General features: G+C 42.0%; 1 long non-coding RNA gene across 1 annotated transcript; it reads right to left on the reverse strand.

Annotated features, from left to right (window-relative positions):
• Positions 1-2,806: 2,806 nt before the first annotated feature.
• Positions 2,807-10,454, reverse strand: LOC114674695 (uncharacterized). The gene is made up of 2 exons (XR_003725821.2): positions 10,328-10,454; positions 2,807-6,330 (listed from the first exon to the last, which is right to left on the reverse strand). It is a non-coding gene; the product is annotated as an uncharacterized LOC114674695 (long non-coding RNA).
• Between the last annotated feature and the right edge of the window lie 8,557 nt (positions 10,455-19,011).

The following is a 19,011-nucleotide window of genomic DNA, read 5'->3' on the forward strand; positions in this document are numbered from 1 at the left end:
AGACACTGCTGGTTCCTGACAGTGAGTACACTGATAAAACAGTGAGTAAAACATAGTCTCTGCTGCCAAGAAGCTCACTAGACTGAAAATACATGAAAGGACTGAGACTGTACCTAGTTCATGCTCTGTCTCCACGTTATCTATCTATCTATCTGTCTATCTATCCATCTATCTATACATATAAGACACATCATAATTTAACTTCTGAAAAACTAATGACAAAGAAAAAAATTCTTGGAAGCAGTCAGAGATAAAAGAAACATTATTTACAGAAGAACACCAATTTGAATGTGAATTTGAAATCATGGAGGCCAGAAGGAAGAGGTGCAGCATTTTTTAAGTGCTTTAGCATTTTCTTTTAAGAAACAAATTGTCAACTGTGAATTCTATACCTAATGAAAATATCTTTCAGCAATGAAGAAGAAATAGAGACATTCTCAGATGAAGGAAAACTAAAAATGTGTTGCTAGCAAACCAGTCTTAAAGAATGGCTAAAAGAAGTTATCTACACAGAAAGGAAATGATAACAGAAGTAGGCTTAGAACTTCAGAAGGGAAAAAAACCCCCATAAGAATGGATAAAAATAGGGATAAATATAATAGACTCTTCTATTTTTCTTGAATTTCTTAAATCATATTTGATGATTGAAGCAAAAAGTATAAGAGCATCTGATGTGGTGGTTGATACCTGCAAAGGAAATATTTAAGACAATTATATTTTATTTTTCTTTTTCAAATTTTATTTTAGGTTTGGGGGTATATGTGTAGGTTTGTTACATGTGCAAATTGTGGATTGATGGGGTTTGGTGTACAAGTGATTTTGTCACCCAGGTAGAGAGCATAGTACATGATAGGTAGTTTTTTGACCCTAACCTTCCTCTCATTCTCCACCCTCAAGTAGGCCTCAGTATCTATTGTTCCCTTCTTTTAAGACAATTATATTTTGAAAGTGGGAAGTGCAAAGGGATGTAAATGGAAATAAGCCTTCTACACTTTATTCAAAGTGGTAAAATATTAATACCTGTAGGTTGTGGTAAACTATATATATATTGTAATCCCTAGAGCAACTACTAAGAAAACTATACAAAGTGATATATTCAAAACATTATAAATAAATCAAGATAAACTTCTAACAATGTCCAAGTAGCCCACAGGAAGGCAAGAAAAGGGAAATAGAGCAATGAGAAACAGGGGAAATAAACAGAAAACAAACAAAACGGCAGACTTAAGCTCTAACATACCAGTAATTACTTCTATAAGCGTAAATGGTCGAAACCCAGTAATGAAAACACAGATTGGCAGAACCAATTCAAAAATACGTGATCCAACTGCATGCTATCTACAAATACTATACACTGCAAATTCAATGATACATATAAGTGGGCTGAAAATAAAAGGATGGGAAAAGATACTCAAAGCACATTTTAATTTTCAAAAGTAGGAGTGGCCATAATTATGTCAGATAAAGTAGACTTTAATTGCTAGAGACAAAGAGAAACATTACATAATGAACAAAGATCAATCCACCAGGAAATCAATGATTCTAAATGGACAGGCACCAAATAATAGAGCCTCAAAATACATGAAGCAAAAAAAACAATAGAGATAACAAAAGAAATAGACAGTCACAATTATAGTGTTGGACTTACTAAATGCCTATCAACAGTAGATTGGACAAACAAAGTTTATGCTGTGCTCACACCCATATAGCAGTTTAAGTTTAAAGACTTGGAGCTATGTATATTAACAACGTGTATTTCAAACCATAATCTTGAGGGAAACCTAGCAAGAGCTGATATAACTGTGGAATGATATAACTTATTTGAATCAGCAGCCTGACCAACTGGAATCCTGGGGGTGACCTTACTCCCTCAGCCTTGGATGGCAGCCCCGCCCCTTCAGCCCAGGGCAATAGCCCCGCCCCCAAGAACTCTGGAGGTGGTTCTGCCCCCTCAGGCATAGGAAGTGGCTCAGCCCCCTGGAGACTTGGAGGTGGCTCTGCCCCCCAAGCCTTGGATGGAAACCCGCCCTCTCAGGCCTGGTGGTGGCCTGACCACCTCAGCCCTGGATGGCAGCACCACCGTCTCAGCCCTGGGCAGCGGCCCCGCCTATTGGAATCGTAGAGGTGGCTGATCCTCTGGTACTCTGGTACTCTGGTGGTGACCTCACCCCTCAGCTTGGATGGCAGCCCCATCCTCTCAATCCTCTCAGCTTTCAGCAGGGGCCATGGACTCTAGAATCCTGGTGGTGACTCCACTCCCGCAGCTTTGGATGGCAGCACCAATCCCTCAGCCCTGGGCAGTGGGCCCACCGTCTGGAACCCTGATGACGATATCGGTCCCACAGCCATGGGTGGCAGCCCCACCCTCTCAGCACTGGGCAGTGGTCCCGCCATCTGGAACCATGGTGATGACCCCACCCCCTCAGCCTTGGGTGGCAACACAGCCCCCTCAGCCCTGGCCAATGTTCCCACTATCTGGAACACTTTTGATGACCCTATCCCCTCAGCCTTGGGTGGCAGCACCACCCCCTCAGCCCTGGGCAGTGGGCCCACCATCTGGAACCCTGCTGGTGACCTCACCTCAGCCTTGGATGGAAGCTCTGCCCTTTCAGCCTTAGGCAGTGGACCTGTGCTCTGGAATGCTACTGGTGACCGCCCCTCAGCCTTGGGTGGCAGTTCTGCTTGCAGCCTTGGACAGTGGACCCATGCTTAGGTACCCTGCTGGTGACCTCACCTCAGCCTTGGGTTGTTGGGGGCCGCACCGGGGGTGGTGGAGAATGAAAGAACACACTCAAAGACAAAGACACACAGAGAACATGGCGGCCGCACTCAGAGCCTCCGCCTCACTTTATTTATACTCCATAAACCTCACGTCAGCAGAAAGAATGCAATGCAAAACAAACTTTCTTTTCCAACATGTAACCTTCTACTCAGTACCTTGTTTCTATATTCTTTCTTATCTACCCGCCTTCTTGGCGCCTACGGGAGTTCATTAAAAGTTCAGTTGGAGATACTGTCCTTGAGCCCTATCTATTCTCAGCATACTGTTTTCAAAGGCCCCTGCATTTCCCCCCTTTTAATTTTGTTTTGCCTCAATCCTAAAAAGGTAGCCCATACTTGTTCCTGTGTTTTCTTTTGTTTTTGGTGGCGACGGAGGGAGCATCGAATCACCAAAAGAAGTAGATCCAAACCAAGTGCCCAAAGCAATATACTTCCAGAGATTGTAAAAATCCATGTCTTCATCTGGGTCCATGAGTTAAAGGCAGCAAGGCGCTGACCCAGCTCCTGAAGGGTTACAGTTCCGGACAACACATGTAATTGTTGTTGAAATGCTTCGGAAATGTTCTGAGTGAGCTCTTGGATGTCCAAACTAATATTTTTATGGCCTACTAATAATTTTCGGATTACAGTCCAATTTTGAGAGATGTTAAAAGGCACAGGCGTTACACAAAATTGAGTGGAATTCCAATCACATTGTAATGTTACCCAAGTACTGAGTACAGTGAGCTGATCTCCAAGCCATGTCAACGCTTGTTCCATGTTGTCCAATCTTTCAGCAAGTTGAGAATCAATGTTTCGCTGTTGAAGCCATAACCGGTGAGATTGCTCGTGCCATTGCTGCATAAATTCAGCATTTTGTATGCTTTGACGAAGAGCGAGTCCTGCTATGGCTGCAGTGGAGACGACGGTGACAAGGCTCATCACCAAGGCAATTATAAGTCCAAGGGCACGGAGGGTTCGCTGGAGAGAAGTCCAAATATAAGTCTCAAGAGGTGATGCCCCCCATGGTCGCGTAAGGTTAACAGGTAGCCAAATTTCCTTACGAGCCCTGAGGATATAAATATCCCCAGTAAAGTTGTGCCACCAGGAATGATTGAGGCAAGACAAAAATGTACACGTATCTGTACAATTAACAATCCCCGTAAGATTATCCCATGTCAAATTTCCTGCTAATAATAGGTAGGGCTCACGGACACAAGCAATAATATATCAGGAGGTATTCCGATATAACTGAATATGAAAGGAGTTATTCGGGTTAGAAAGATTAAGGGGCATATTCCCCACAAAAGTGCTAATGGCATCGCCTGCAACTAACAACTTCCAAAAATAACTCTGTACTTCAGGCCTCCTTCACGCCATACCAAGGTTTCATTACTGTTAGCAGCAATACTTTTATTTACCCGGTGCCATTTCAAAGGTATGTGACTAAATTTTATTTGAAAATCACCGTGCACACTTCAATCAGTTATTTGCATCCCATTGTATTCTAATAAAATCCGGGGTTTAGTTCCCCGACATTGTTGTCACTCCAGCACCTCAATATTAGGAGAAACCTCTAGAATAGGACAAAAAAGTAAAGAACTAGAAATAGTTTCATTACTATATACAGTATGATTATATTAAAAACTTCTAGTTACAATAATAACAGTATTAGCAGCCACATGACTATGATTATAACGAACAGCCCAAGCTTCATGCGATTTTCGGAGACAATGAGGACTATTTCCCATACATATTGGAAGTGCTTCCACTCCAAATTGGTATGTGCTGATTATAATTGCTGTTTCCCGTTCTATGTTGTCCTTGTCCATATAGGAGGACGGCATCCAAGTAATGTTATTGGTGAAAACCTTAATTTCCGCCTCCCCCCAGGCGACTCCCTGATACAAGGGTGGAAAGGGAATATAAGTCCAATATTCATACAAAGCCTCACTAAGAGAAATAAGTCCCCCGCCGAGGCACATCTAACAAAGGAAGAAATGCATGCTGAATCCAGTTTTCTTTTCAACAGGGTTTCAATCATCTTGTAGGAAACCACTCAGGTCCACTCCCTGTAAGGACAAGAGCATAGCCCCGTCCCTGTTTTAGAACTTGCCCTTGAACATACTTACCTTCTTCATTAGGATACCAAACCTTTAAACTGTCAGCAGGGACTATCACCGAGGGAGTTGAGGAAAGATGGGTTACGACAGCAGAGTCTTGCAATTGTCTCCATTGATTCAAAAAATAATTAAGGTAAAAAGAACCTTCAAAATCAAAAAAATTAAGGTAGAAAGGTTAACCTTCAAAAAAATCTGGTTTTTTGGGGGGGGGCTCATTTCCCCCTTTTTGTTTTAATAGTTGAGTTTTTAAAGTTAAATTTGCGCGCTCAATGATGGCTTGACCTTGACTGTTGCCCGGGATCCCGGTGATATGTTGAATATTGTATTGCTGTAAGAAAACTTGTAATTTATGAGAGACATAGGCAGGGGCATTATCAGTTTTAAGTATAAAAGGAATGCCCATAATGGCAAAACAAGCTAAGAGATGTGTAATAACAGAATCAGCTTTCTCAGATGGCAACGGAGTGGCCCATTGAAAATGAGAAAAAGTATCAATGGTATGATGAACATACTTTAATCGTCCAAAAGAAGGAATATGTATAACATCCATTTGTCAAATTTGATTAACTTGAGTACCTCTCAGGTTAACTCCAGGATGGAAGGATGGAATGCTCAAAGGAGCACAGAAAGGACAAGCTCGAATGAGAGAACGAGCTTATTTACGAGTTAAATGAATCCGTCGTTGAAGGCCAGAACTGTTAGTGTGATGTAGAGCATGTTCTTGTTCTGCAGCCTGCAAGTGGCCAATTAGAAGTGAATCAATCTGAGTATTTCCATGAACTAATGGTCCAGGCAGTTGAGAATGAGAACGAAGATGAGTGATGAATAAAGGAGCTCGACGTTGGCTCAAAGTAAAGGATAACAAAGAAAAGAATTTCTGAAGAGAAGAAGTAGCACAAAGAGGTAAAGTGGCCTGAGAAATATAAGAAGTAACATAAACGGTGTATTGAGAATCACTAACAATGTTACAACCAGTAGTAGGGAAATCAAGTAAGATCATCAGAACAGCAAACAATTCTCCCTGTTGCACCGAGGGATAAGGATAAACTGTAACTCAAGATTGATGAAGCTTCTTGCCAAGGATCGGAAGTTGCAAGAAGATAAGTGATCTGACTATGAGTGAATTGAGAGATAATTAAGGAAGGATCTCCTCCCCAAAGTTGTCGACAGTGATAGCGTCCTTTGATGATCAGTTCAGCTAAACGATCGATATAAGTAGCCAAGTGTTTAGATGTTTTATTGGACAAAAAGATCCATTTTAGCGGCTGATTGGTCTGATGAATCATTCCTGTAGGAGAATGTAAAGTATGAAATAAACAAAGGGAAAGGGGAACATCGGGAAGGATATAATGTAAATGAGCCTTTTGAAGTTGCTCTTCCACAAGCTGGAGTTCCTGTAAAGCCAAAGGAGTTAAATGACGTGAGCTGTCCAAGTGACTGTCTCCTTCTAGAATAGAAAAAAGATGTTGTAACTGAATAGAGAAAAAACAATTTTTGAGATCTATGACCATTAATTTTTAACTTTGTGGGATAAGGGCAGGATTAGGAAGACCAGGCTGTAAACTTTCCCTAGGTTTAATGTAAACATTTATAGTTTTAAGACAAGACAAAGACGGGAATTCCATGCAGAAATACGTGACTTTATATTCCTCTCGGCCATTTGTTTTTTGACTTACTCTTTTAGAGTCCTAAGTATTTCTTTAAATAATGGTCACTGTTTCACATAAATAGGAGTGGTGGCTATGAGTTTAAAGGATTGTAGCCCATTTTGAACATCTTATTTTTGGCAGCTGAGGAAATATGAGGAATGTTTAAAAAAGCAGCAAATTGTTGTGAAAGATCTTGTTCCCAAAAATTAATATTGATAGGAACAATATAAAAATAAAAAAAAACACTTGACCTTGTTGACCTTTAGGACCGACACAGGTTAAAGGTTCTACGTCTTGATAAACCACAGAAGCAGCACCCAAGCCAGTGAGTATAACTGCAACTTGTCTTTTTTCCTATTGTATAGGCCTCTAATTTAAACAAATAATAGACATATTCACCCCCATATCAATTAACCCTTTAAAAACTATTCCATTAATATACAATGAACATAAGGGCTTTTGATTAGAAACTAAAGTTTCCCAAAAAACAGTTTTTTCTGTGCTACCAAATCCTCCCTATTGAGAATATATTCCCCTGCCTCTAGGCATATAAATTGTGAGACTTGAACCATAATAAGACTTTTATTAGTAACATCATGTCCTTTTGGCAAAGGGCCACACTCTCTAATAGCTAATTTATATACTCCTCTATTAGGAGACAAAGTATAAGGCTGAGTAATAACTAAGTCAGCAGCGGCGCTCTGCTTTGTTGCCACATAAAGCTGAGAAACTGGGGTAAGGTGTGGGATCCTTAAGGAGGACTTGAATTTATTCCTTAATGTTGTAGGCCATTGCTCACTGGGTATTGTATGCAGATTTAGTCAATAACAAATATTTGTAAACAAATAAGGTGATTACAGGTACAGAAATTCAGTTCGTAGCTTACTATTTAATAGAGTATCTGCTTTGTAAAAGATGGTGGACCACAAAATACTCAACGGATTTTGGTTTTCAAAACACAGTGATGCTATCCAAGGCTAAATGGATACTTGAAATTGGGATTGGATCTGGTGCTGAGATACAACTTTTACTTAGTTATTGATTTTTCTTTCCTCCGATTATTCCAAGGAGGGTGACTACCATTTTTGTACTTTATAGAGCAGTCTAGAGGAAAGGGTTAAGCATGTAAGCTCTGGGGACAGAAAGTCATATTTTCAAAATATAATAGCTATATGACCTTGGATACATTTATAAAACTGTCTTAACTCTGTTTTCCTGTCTACAAAATGGTAATAATTATAAAATTTGTCAGTCTTAAAGGGATGTTGGAAGAACTAAATGCAAGTGAAGATTTTTTCACAGTAGTAGACACATAGTAAGTACTCAGTATACTATGGCTATTATTACTGTTATTATTGTTAATATTACGTCTATTAATTTTAGCTCTTTAATGTAACAAGTGCAGAACCATAATCTCACATCCTTCAGAGTCATGCTGATCTTGTATTTTTTGGTCCTTTGACTAGTTTAGTCATTTATTACAAGAAACCTAGTTAGTTTGTGCATTCTTTTCCTTTCTTATATTTCTCATTTGTAAAGACTGATAAACCAACTACACTTTCAGACCTGGTGACATAAATTGTTGGGGCCCCAAGCCTGTGGGCCTTGGCTCCCATTTCCCAGGAGAGGAGACAGTAAATTTCCACTTTTATCAGTTTTGAAATGACATTTATTTGTCCAATGTCGACCTTTACCACAACATTTGTACACCTCTGAAGGCAGCTTTCTGCCTTGAGGGATAAAAGTGTTCAATTTTTATGACATTCTTTTTTTTTTGAAATGTCTAGGTTTACCACACTGCAAACAAACACCTTGTTTGTTATTTCCTTTTAAAGCTTTAGACAAAGCTCCAGCAAATAATTGAGCATCATAAATAGCCCCTCCAACACTAACATAAGTTTTAATATATTTCTCTAAATTGGCCCCATTGGCCTTTAATGATTTTAACAATTTTTAACAGTCAGCATAAGCATTTTAAAAAGACAATGTTTATAACAAAATTTTTGAAGCAAGGCCAGCACCCACAATTTTGAAGACAGCATCCTGAAGACGGGCTACAAAATCTGAATATTGTTCATTTGTGCCCTATAAAATCTTCATAGAGGAAAGGGAAGATTTTCCTGTTATTTCTACCTTATTTTAGGCCCTTAAAAACAAAGTCTTGATTTGAGTAAAGGCAACATCATCTAAACCAGCCTGAGCATTAAGAGTAGCATATTGGCCCGTGCCTGTGAGTTGTTCCTCAGTGGGTCCAGGGGGATCACACATAATATTTTTCCTAGCCTATACATGTGCCTTGTTCATTTACCAGCTGTGCAATTGTAACCACTGAGAACGATCAAGAAAAGCCTTCCCCAAAGTCTTCCAGTCTATAGGAATCATCAAATTTTCTGATGAAAAAACATCAAGAAGACCAAGGATAAAAGGAGATTGAGATCCATAGTTAGAAATGGCAGCTTTCATTTTTTTTTTTTTAAATTTAATTTGTAAGGCATTAAATTGGACATTATTGCCACCATTTGAAAACTAAGCATTAGGAGCAAAAGAAGCACAAATAATTGGAAACAGATCTAGCTCCTTAAAATTTTTTTTTAAATTAAAAGTATATATAATATATAATAATACTCATATCCCCAAATATAAAGAATCTCAACATATTAATAAGAAAAGGCAAATAACCCAACCAAAAGTAGCAGAACAAAGAAATGACAATAAACCTATATGTCTAACATCATTACTCACTAGGAAATATGTACATTAATACCAAATTGAGAATCATTACATACACAATACAATGGTTAAAATTTAAAAACACAGAAAATATCAAGAGGTAGTTAATGTGTTAAGCAACTCGAATACTCAACTTCTGTTTGGAGTGTAAATTGGTGGAACCTATGCACCCCTATAACATAACAATTTCCTAGCTGGGGTTATTAATACTATATTAATATTAATAGTTAATATTAATGTGTTTATTTATTGACTATTGAAATACTCATAATATTTTAACAAACAAGATATACATATACACTGGTTTTAACATATTAAACAGGTGTTTAGTATAAATTTAAAGTATGTCTGATGTGAACAGGGCTTCAACTTTGCCAAACAAAGGCAAAGATAAGGAAGCCGGGGGATTGGAGGCTCTGGAAAATCCTCTTTTAACAGGGCAGAAGGAAAAGAAACAGGGAAAGCTCGCAAAGGTGAATTAGAAGAATATATCTGTAATATTTGTTGAAGCATTTCCATAATACACTGCATGTCAGAATTTCCCTTAGAAGAAGGACGAGCTGGCTTTTTCTCTTCTCCCCCTTTTGCTACCCTGGCACAAATGGGCTCCATTTCAGATTTATTTTATTTTATTTTATTTTTCCAAATCCTCAGATACCTTTCCTCCTATGGCTACATTACCACACTCCGAATCAGTCTCAAGTAACTCTAATGTCTGAGTGATAGAGTTACACAAGGTCCACAATTTTAGAGGCATAATATCCCCTAACTGGAGAGCTCTAAGCAGAGTTTTTACTACCTGTAACCATTCTCTGCGATTCAGCTGCACTTTAGTCTGATACTGAAACCAGTAACAATGTTGTTCAACATGGGCAAACAATCACTTCAAAGTCTTTTTCTTTCACTTCTACTCCCATAGACAGCAACAGTCCTTGAAACAGCCATAAATATTCTGAGGCCAGAGAGATGGAATTCCCATAATGAAAGCTTAAGAAGGTTCCCCTTAACAATATCTGAGCCTTACCCGCTCCTAGGGGGTTCCCCTTCTTGTTCTCCCCTACTCACCCGTGCTGACCCTGCTCGCTGCGCCACTTGTTGGGGGCCGCACCGGGGGTGGTGGAGAATGAAAGAACACACACAAAGACAAAGACACACAGAGAACATGGCGGCCGCACTCAGAGCCTCCGCCTCACTTTATTTATACTCCATAAACCTCACGTCAGCAGAAAGAATGCAATGCAAAACAAACTTTCTTTTCCCACATGTAACCTTCTACTCAGTACCTTGTTTCTATATTCTTTCTTATCTACCCGCCTTCTTGGCGCCTACCGGAGTTCATCAAAAGTTCAGTTGGAGATACTGTCCTTGAGCCCTATCTATTCTCAGCATACTGTTTTCAAAGGCCCCTGCATTGGGTGGCAGCTTTGCCCTTGCAGCCTTGGGCAGTGGCCCTATGCTCTAGAACTCTAGTGATGACCTCACCCCCTCAACCTTGGATGGCAGCACTGCCCTGGGCAGTAGACCCACCATCTGGAACCCTGCCGGTGACCTCACCCCTTCAGCCTTGGATGGCAGCACTGCCCTCTCAGCCCTGGGCAGTGGGCCCACCATCTGGAGCCCTGGTGGCGATCTCACTGCAGCAGCTGTGGGTGGCAGCATCACCCTCTCAGCCATTGGCAGTGGCCCTGTGCTCTAGAATCCTGGTGATGACCTTGCCCCCTCAGCCTTGGATGGCAGCCCTGCACTCTCAGCCTGGTTAGTGCCCCCACCCTTGGCAACCCTGGAGGTGACCCCTCTCCCTTACCCTTGGATGGCAGTCCCACCCACTCTCTCAGCCCTGGGCAGCAAACCTACTCTCTGGAACCCTACAGGTGAATCTCTCTTTCAGCCTTGGTTGGCAACACCCCCACTTCTCAGCCCTGGGCAGCAGCACCACCTCTGGAATCTTGGCAGTGTTTCTACCCACTGGAACCCTGCCATTGTCCTGACACCCTCAGGACTGGGCAGTGGTCCTGCTCTCTGGATCCCTGGTGGTAGACCCGTCCCTTTGGCCCTGGGGAGAGGTCCCACCCTCTCAGGCCTGGGCAGTGGCCCTGTTCTCTGGAATCTAGCAGGTCCAAATGGCTCAGTTATCTGCATGTATAGCTTTTCCAGTCATTCTTCCTTCTTTTTGTCCTTTTCAGTTTCTTTTAGTACAGGCTGGTTGTGTTTCTGAGGTATAAAATTCTAAAAAATTTTGTTGGCCTCCCCTGCAATTCATGGAGGTCCAAGCCAACAGAAAAGAGGGTGCTTTATAGATCTTTACTGCATAACTGCATCTCAATTCCTGGCTTCTGCTAGATGGTTGATTGGATCCGTAAATCACACTTATGGATACTGTAAGTCATAATATCTTTATCAATGGTTGTTCTGCCATATGTTTAGTCTTCTCTCCAGAACACAGTTTGTTTCTTTCTTTCTTTATTTAGAGATGGTGTCTTGCTCTGTCACCCAGGCTGGAGTGTGGTGGCATTATCATGGCTCGCTGCAGCCTTGACTTCCCTGGGCTTAGATAATCCTCCTACCTCAGCCTCCCGAGTAGCTGGGACTACAGGCACACACCAGCATACCTGGCTAGTTTTTATATTTTCTTGTAGAGATGGAGTTTTGCCATGTTACCCAGGCTGGTCTTAAACTCCTGGACTCAAGTGATCTGCCCACTTTGGCCTCCCAAAGTACTAGGATTACAGGTGTGAACCACCATGCCCAGTCAGAACACAGCTTATTTACTTTTTTTGCAATATGGTTAGGTTGAGAATGTTATAAATCTTCAAGTTCCAGTTCCTTTATGCTTAACAATTTGCTCCTTAATTTATCTATTTCCTTTCTCATCTTACTCTAAGCATCAAGGCAGAAACAGGCTGCATGTTGTACACTTTCCTTGGAAATTTCCTTCTTTAAATATCCAAGCTCATCTCTTACAAGTTCTACTTCCTTCCCAACAGTAGAAGGTAATTCAGCCAAATCCTTTGACATTTTGTAATAAAGATCACCTTTCTTCCAGTGCCCAATAACTTGTTCCTCATCTCCACCAGGAACCTCACCAAAAGTACCTTTAACATTCACATTTCAAGCAATATTCTCTTTAAGGCAATCTAGGCTGCTTCTGTAATGAGACTCAAAATGTTTCCAGCCTCTGCCCACTACCCAATTACAAAGCTAGTTTCATAATTTTAGGTATTTGTTACAGCAAGGATCCCACTTCCCAATACCAAAATCTCTATTAGTTTTCTAGGGCTGCCAAAACAAACTACCACACACTGGGTGCTTAAAACAATAGAAATTTATTGTCTCACAGTTCTGGAGGGTAGAAATCTAAAATCAACGTGTTGATAGTGTGGAGTCCTAACTAGGGAAAAATAGTTGGGATGGTGGGACCGAGAGAAAAACAAAAGGAAAAGCTATGTCTGCCTCTTTTTTTCTTCTTTTTTTTCTTCTTTTTCTTCTTCTTTTTTTTTTTTGAGATGGAGTCTTGTTCTCTTGTCCAGGCTGGCATGATCTCGGCTCACAGCAACCTCTGCCTTCCGGGTTCAAGCAATTCTCCTGTCTCAGCCTCCCGAGTAGCTGGGACTACAGGCACATGCCACCACTCCCAGCTAATTTTTGTATTTTAGTAGAGACTGGGTTTCACCATATTGGTCAGGCTGGTCTCGAACTCCTCACCTCAGGTTATCCACTTGCCTCAGCCTCCCAAAGTACTGGGATTACAGGCATGAGCCACTGCACCCAGCCTATGTCCGCCTTTCTTCATAGTCCAGGACACACAGCCCTCCTGCACAAATAACTCACAATCTTCCTGTGTCCAGCTATCACCAGACCCCTGGGTAATAGGAAAATGCAAGTTAGTTCCCAGTACTGATAACCTTGGCATTATCAGTACTGCATAAAACCCTCGTCAGGACACAGCACAAGCACCATACTATAAAATCCCCAGCAAGCCTTTGTCTACTGGCAGTCAGCTCTTCTCTTGCTAACTTGCCCATTGCAGTCTTGCATTATGCTTTTGTACTTTAGTAAGTCATCTTTTCTTTACTTACAACTGTCTTGGTTAATTCTTATCTGCGCGCCACCAGCCCCAGATAGTCGCTGCTCACCTGCAACATTTTGGTGGCCTGTACAGGAACTCCAATCTCTGTGCAGGAACTTTCTGTCTCCTTACAGGGAACCCTCTCCCCTCTCAATTTTTCTTTCCCAACTCGGGACCCTTGGTGGACAGCATCTAAGCGTGGAGACAACTGTAGGTCTCTGGCTGGGGCTACACTCCAGCGGGACTGAGAGGTGTCTGTGTGGGAAGCATCTGAGCGCCATGCTCATTTGGGTGAGTGAGGGACCTGAGTTAGTTTTCTCTGTTCAGTCTCCCAGCAGCCTGCTTCTAGTATCCCTCTGGCAATTGATGGTAACTGGCTGGGGCCACTCTCCAGTGTTGCCTGAAGGCCAGAGAGTGAACAGGGCTGGCTGCCTTGCCTGGAAGGAAGACTGCCTCTCTTATCTTTTCTAGTCTAAAGTCCCTAATTCCTATGTGTGATTTAGCTGACAGCAGAAGCTCGTTCAGAGTGAATTCACACATGTTTTGGGTGACTCAGACCATCTTTCTTACTCTGAATTCTCCTGTGGAGTCAGCCAGCCATCCTGTTCTGAACGTTGCTCAACCAGGTGATCTCAGCCTCAGAAAGGCAAGTCTCCTTTACCTGCTCCTCTCCTGGGCCAGCACCAAATGGAGTTCTTCCTTTACCATTTTTCCTCGTACCTGGACTGCTCGCCCAGCGTAAGTGAGTACCTGGACTGGCCATCCAGTGTAAGACCCCTGAGTGACTGGCTGAGAGGTCTTTTATAATAGCTGGGATGCCCCTTTAGAAAGTGCACCTGAGTCCCTCAGCAGACATGAGTGGAACCTTTTATATTTTGGTGGGATGCCCCAAGAGAAAGTGTGGTTCAATTAGCCCCAAATGGCTCATTTTCCAGTCCCACTATGGGACAAACTCTGTCAGTTCCTTCAGACTCACCTCTAGGCTGCATTCTAAAACATTGGGATAAATTTCACCCTCAAACTCTCAAAAAGAAACATCTAATTTTTTCGTGTAATACAGCATGGCCCCTATGCAAGAAACCCTCAAATTAGCCTCCTCAGTATTTTACAACCAAGAACAGCAGAAGGACAGGTCTGAGGAGAGAGAAAAATGCAGGGACAAAAAGGCAGGCTAAACTGTTGGCTGCTTTACAAGCCCCAGCCCCCTCCAAGTTGTCCTAAGGACACTCCTCCAGATAACTGCCATCAGTGCAGAAGGCCAGGCCACTAAAAGGCAACGTGCCCCAATGGGATAAATGGGGAAACCCCTGCAGGGCTTGTCCCCTCTGCCACAAACTCGGCCAGTAGAAACAGGACTGCCCTGAGAACCAAAGCCTCCCTTGCCCCCCAGGACGGTATCCCAACCCCTGATGGCTTTAAGCTGAAGGGGCTCTCTGCTCCAGCTGAAAATAGCTCACCTTAACTGGTGACTTGCAGAATGTGGGAGGATTTTGTCGCACACTGTGTAAATCTGGGGTGCTAAGGCTGTCCCTGATGGGAAATAAACAAGGGTGGTAGGGGTGCTGGCCTCACACTGTGCAGTGGCTGGAAGGCTCACAAGCCCTTCTGTAAAGATTAACCTTTCTCTTCCCATTCCTTTTGTTTTTCTCTTTTTCTGTTCAATCCAAGGGTCCAGCCTCAAAAGGAAAAGACAGTTTCTAACATCCTAATCCATGATTTTGTTATTCTCTTAAAAACCCCAGCTGATTACATATTATGGCCCATTTTTGTGCACATTTTAAATTGGTGGGCAAATTACAAGAAAAAATCAGAGCTCAAATGGTTAACCTGTACTAAGAGTTAAGTCAAGTCTTTTTTTTTTTTTTTTTTTTGAGACGGAGTCTTGCTCTGTTGCCCAGGCTGGAGTGCAGTGGCCGGATCTCAGCTCACTGCAAGCTCCGCCTCCCGGGTTCAGGCCATTCTCCTGCCTCAGCCTCCCGAGTAGCTGGGACTACAGGCGCCCGCCGCCTCACCTGGCTAGTTTTTTGTATTTTTTAGTAGAGACGGGGTTTCACCATTTTAGCCAGGATGGTCTCGATCTCCTGACCTCGTGATCCGCCCGTCTCGGCCTCCCAAAGTGCTGGGATTACAGGCTTGAGCCACCGCGCCCGGCCAAGTCAAGTCTTCTAAAGCTCTCTCTCTTCCTCTCTTCTTTCCTGCCTGCTTTAAATCTGCTGTTACTAAGCTGCTGGTGCTAAGATAAGACTCATTATTTATGGTCTAACTGGAATGTAAACACTGGAAACTCATTTAAAGTTAAAAGAAAAAGGGTAAAACAGGTTTTATTAAACCAAACAACCTAGAATTTTTAACCTCCCTTAAAGTTGATAGAAATAAATCCAGTACCTCTTTTACACCTTATTCTTAAAACTGACTCTTTTTATTCTATTCTACTGCAAGCTCTCAGTAATGATCCAACTGCGTCTCTTGAGCAACTTCACCCTCTTGATATTAATACTTTTATAAGGAAGGTAGCGTATGATTGCTATTTGCAAGGGGATATCCAAGACTACTTCATGTAGTACAGATGAAATTTCTTTATATTTGTCCTGGTAATGTTATTTACCCACACACCATAACATCAATATCCTAAAGTAGTAGATATTTTTTTTAACAGTTTGTTTTCTCATGCTCTTTATAGCCCTTCTTCTTTCCTGTCTGAGTTTCCCACATATTGTTATTTTCCTTAAATATGGCTCTGTTTTTATTCTGACATGGCTATTGTCTCAATGGCTTCACCCAGGCACCCACTCTAGCCAGTACCATATGAAGTTGCCAACATAACACACAGTACTGTCTACTGGATATGCCCATGCAGGCAGGCATTCGAGAATGGCATTACATTCCTAGCAGTCCCACCATCTATAGAAGAAACTGTTAACACACAAGCCCAATGACCTGAATTTGACCACATTATTTACAGGCACATCAAAAACACAGGTTTAGGAGGGGGACCTAGGTCAACCAATCCCTCATGACAATCATCCACTGCCACTGAGAGGATTGGGAAGGCACCAGAGAATGGACTGAAAGGCTCGCCTCTGCATTAGAAACTCCAAGTAGATGGCCCTTTCCTAGGGCCTTTAACACAAACCCATTGAAATTCCACCCTCAACTATAGTCAAACGCACCAGGAATGGGAGCCATACGATGCCTGTGACAAGTTCACTGTGTACCTCCACAGGTTCTCTCTATGGTGGGGAAAAGACAAAGTTAATGTCAGCAACCTTTATAGTGGTTCTTTTATGCCTATAAAGAGTTCAGCTAACGGGATGGAATATACAGGAATAGAGGTCAAAACTGGACAACTTCTTAACCTCACCAACATATCTACATCTTTTCCTCGATTTTCCCTTATCCCATTTATGTTTACAAATCTTATCTGTCAGGCCCCACATCCACATAACACAGAAAGTCAAACATTTCCCTCCTTATGCTTGAATGACTACGTTTTGGGTCATTGTCCATCCACATTTGATCCCTGGGGACCATGGGATCCCTGTATTTGTGCAAATTATACTGGAATCCAAAGTAACCACACCTGTGCCTGTTTACAAGGTCCCTCCTCAAGAGTTTAATTAACAGAAACTGGGTTCTTCTTTTTATGTGGATCCAACCTGTTTCAACCCTTGCTTATTAAGTGGAAAGTCACATGCACTATAGTTGCAGCTATACCTGGATTGCATATAAATATATATGTAATTTATACAAATATATACAAATATATTTATATATTATTTATATTATATATAAATATATTTGTGTGTGTGTATATATATACACACACACACACACACACATATATATATATATATATATAACTCCTCAGACTTCATAACCTCTAGCCAAGTTCCAAATTTAGGATCCTTCCTAAATCAGGCCCTACAAAAGCCATCAGAAAAAAGAAACAGAAGCATGTCTTAACCTCCCATCATCTGGCATCCTCACCACTGAGAATCCGTGGTAAGCAGGAATGGTCTAGGACATTCTGTAGCCTGTGCAATCTTTGGGTTTGCAGATATACCCATGCTTAAGTGCAGCATTCATAATCTCACCATCTTAGCCCAACAATCTTGAGAAGCTACAGTAACAGCCATCGAGGGCCAACAACAGGCCCTGGATTCATCGGCAGGGGTTCTCTTGCAGGATCAGGGTGCTTTGGATGTGCTTACCACTGAGGCAGGAGGCACTTGCACGCTGTTAAATGAAACTCATTGCTTTTACATCAATACCTCAGGTAAAGTAGAATAAAGTTTAGAAAAGATAAAAGAAAACATCAAGATATTAGAGGGCCTTCAAAAAGGAGTTCCTCAAGATTCCTCTTTTAGACAACTGTTTCAGAGATTCTACGGTCGGGTTGGGCCATGGGTCACCCCACTTTCCCTGCCTATAATAATGCTCATATTAGTTTGTTTATTTACAGCATGTATCGTTAATGTTATATATCTCATATTTTGTCTTCTAGAATATAAGAATTTCAAACCAAAATGTTACTGCAGCAAGGATGTCAGTGACTAAGAGAACTCCACAACTCTCCTTTGGACACAGCGGGACAAAATTTTAGGCTGCAAATGCTGTTCTGCCATCGTCCCACAACCACCCTGCCCAATTTAACTCCCAACTCAGGGACTTAGGTTCACATAACCTCCTGACCAACTAACAATCCTAGGTAGGGCCAACTCTGTGCCCCCGGTCAGCAGGAAGCAGTTGGAAGATGTGACCTTCACCCACATACCAAAGATTTGTCATTATTGCTTTGTCACAGGGGGAATGTGGAGTCCTGTTTAGGGAAAAAGAGTCAGGATGGCAGGACCAAGAGAAAGCAAAAAGAAAAAGCAGATAAGCTATACATCTGCCTTTCTTCATACTCCAAGAGACACGGTCCTCCTGAGCAAATAACTCACAATCTTCCTGTGTCCAGCTATCACCAGACCCTCAGCTAATAGAAAAGTGCAGATTAGCTCACTGCAACTGTGGGGTTTTCAGACCTGCACAAAGCCCTCTTCAGCACACAGCGCAAGCACCATACTATAAAATCCCCAGCAAGCCTTCATCCCCTGGCTGTCAGCTCCTCTCTTGCTAACCTGCCCATTCATTGCTGCCTTGCGATGTGTTTTCGTCCTTTAATAAATCTGCTTTTCTTTACCTACAACTGTCTTGGTAAATTCTTCTTACCTGCGCACCACTGGCCCCAAATAGTCACGGCTCACCCATGGCAAGTAGGGCTATGCTTCTTTTGAAACCTATGAGGGAGTCCTTCCTTGCCCCTTTCTAGCTTCTGGGGGTTTGTCAGCAATCCTTGGTATTCTTTGGCTTTCAACTGCGTAACTTCAATCTCTGCCTTAGTCATTGTGTGGAATTGTTTTTACATGGCCCTGTGTGTTTCTGGTTTCATGTGTCCATCTTCTTATAAGGACACCATTTGAAACTGTGATATCTGCAACCTTCTGAAGTACTTGGGGTTAGGATTTCAACATATGTTTTTAGAAGACAATAAAACCCAGCGCAAAGCCTAAACAAAGTGAGGAGGGTCTCCTTGCACATGGGCAGCCCAGGATGAGAAATCAGAGGTGAAGCGGGGTTGGGGGAGGGCATCCACACCTGTGGGTGGCATGGTGCAGGTGTGTTAGATCCTGGGCAATGT

The sequence above is a fragment of the Macaca mulatta genome, chromosome X (assembly GCF_049350105.2).
Source record: "Macaca mulatta isolate MMU2019108-1 chromosome X, T2T-MMU8v2.0, whole genome shotgun sequence".
NCBI classification, from domain to species: Eukaryota; Metazoa; Chordata; class Mammalia; order Primates; family Cercopithecidae; genus Macaca; species Macaca mulatta.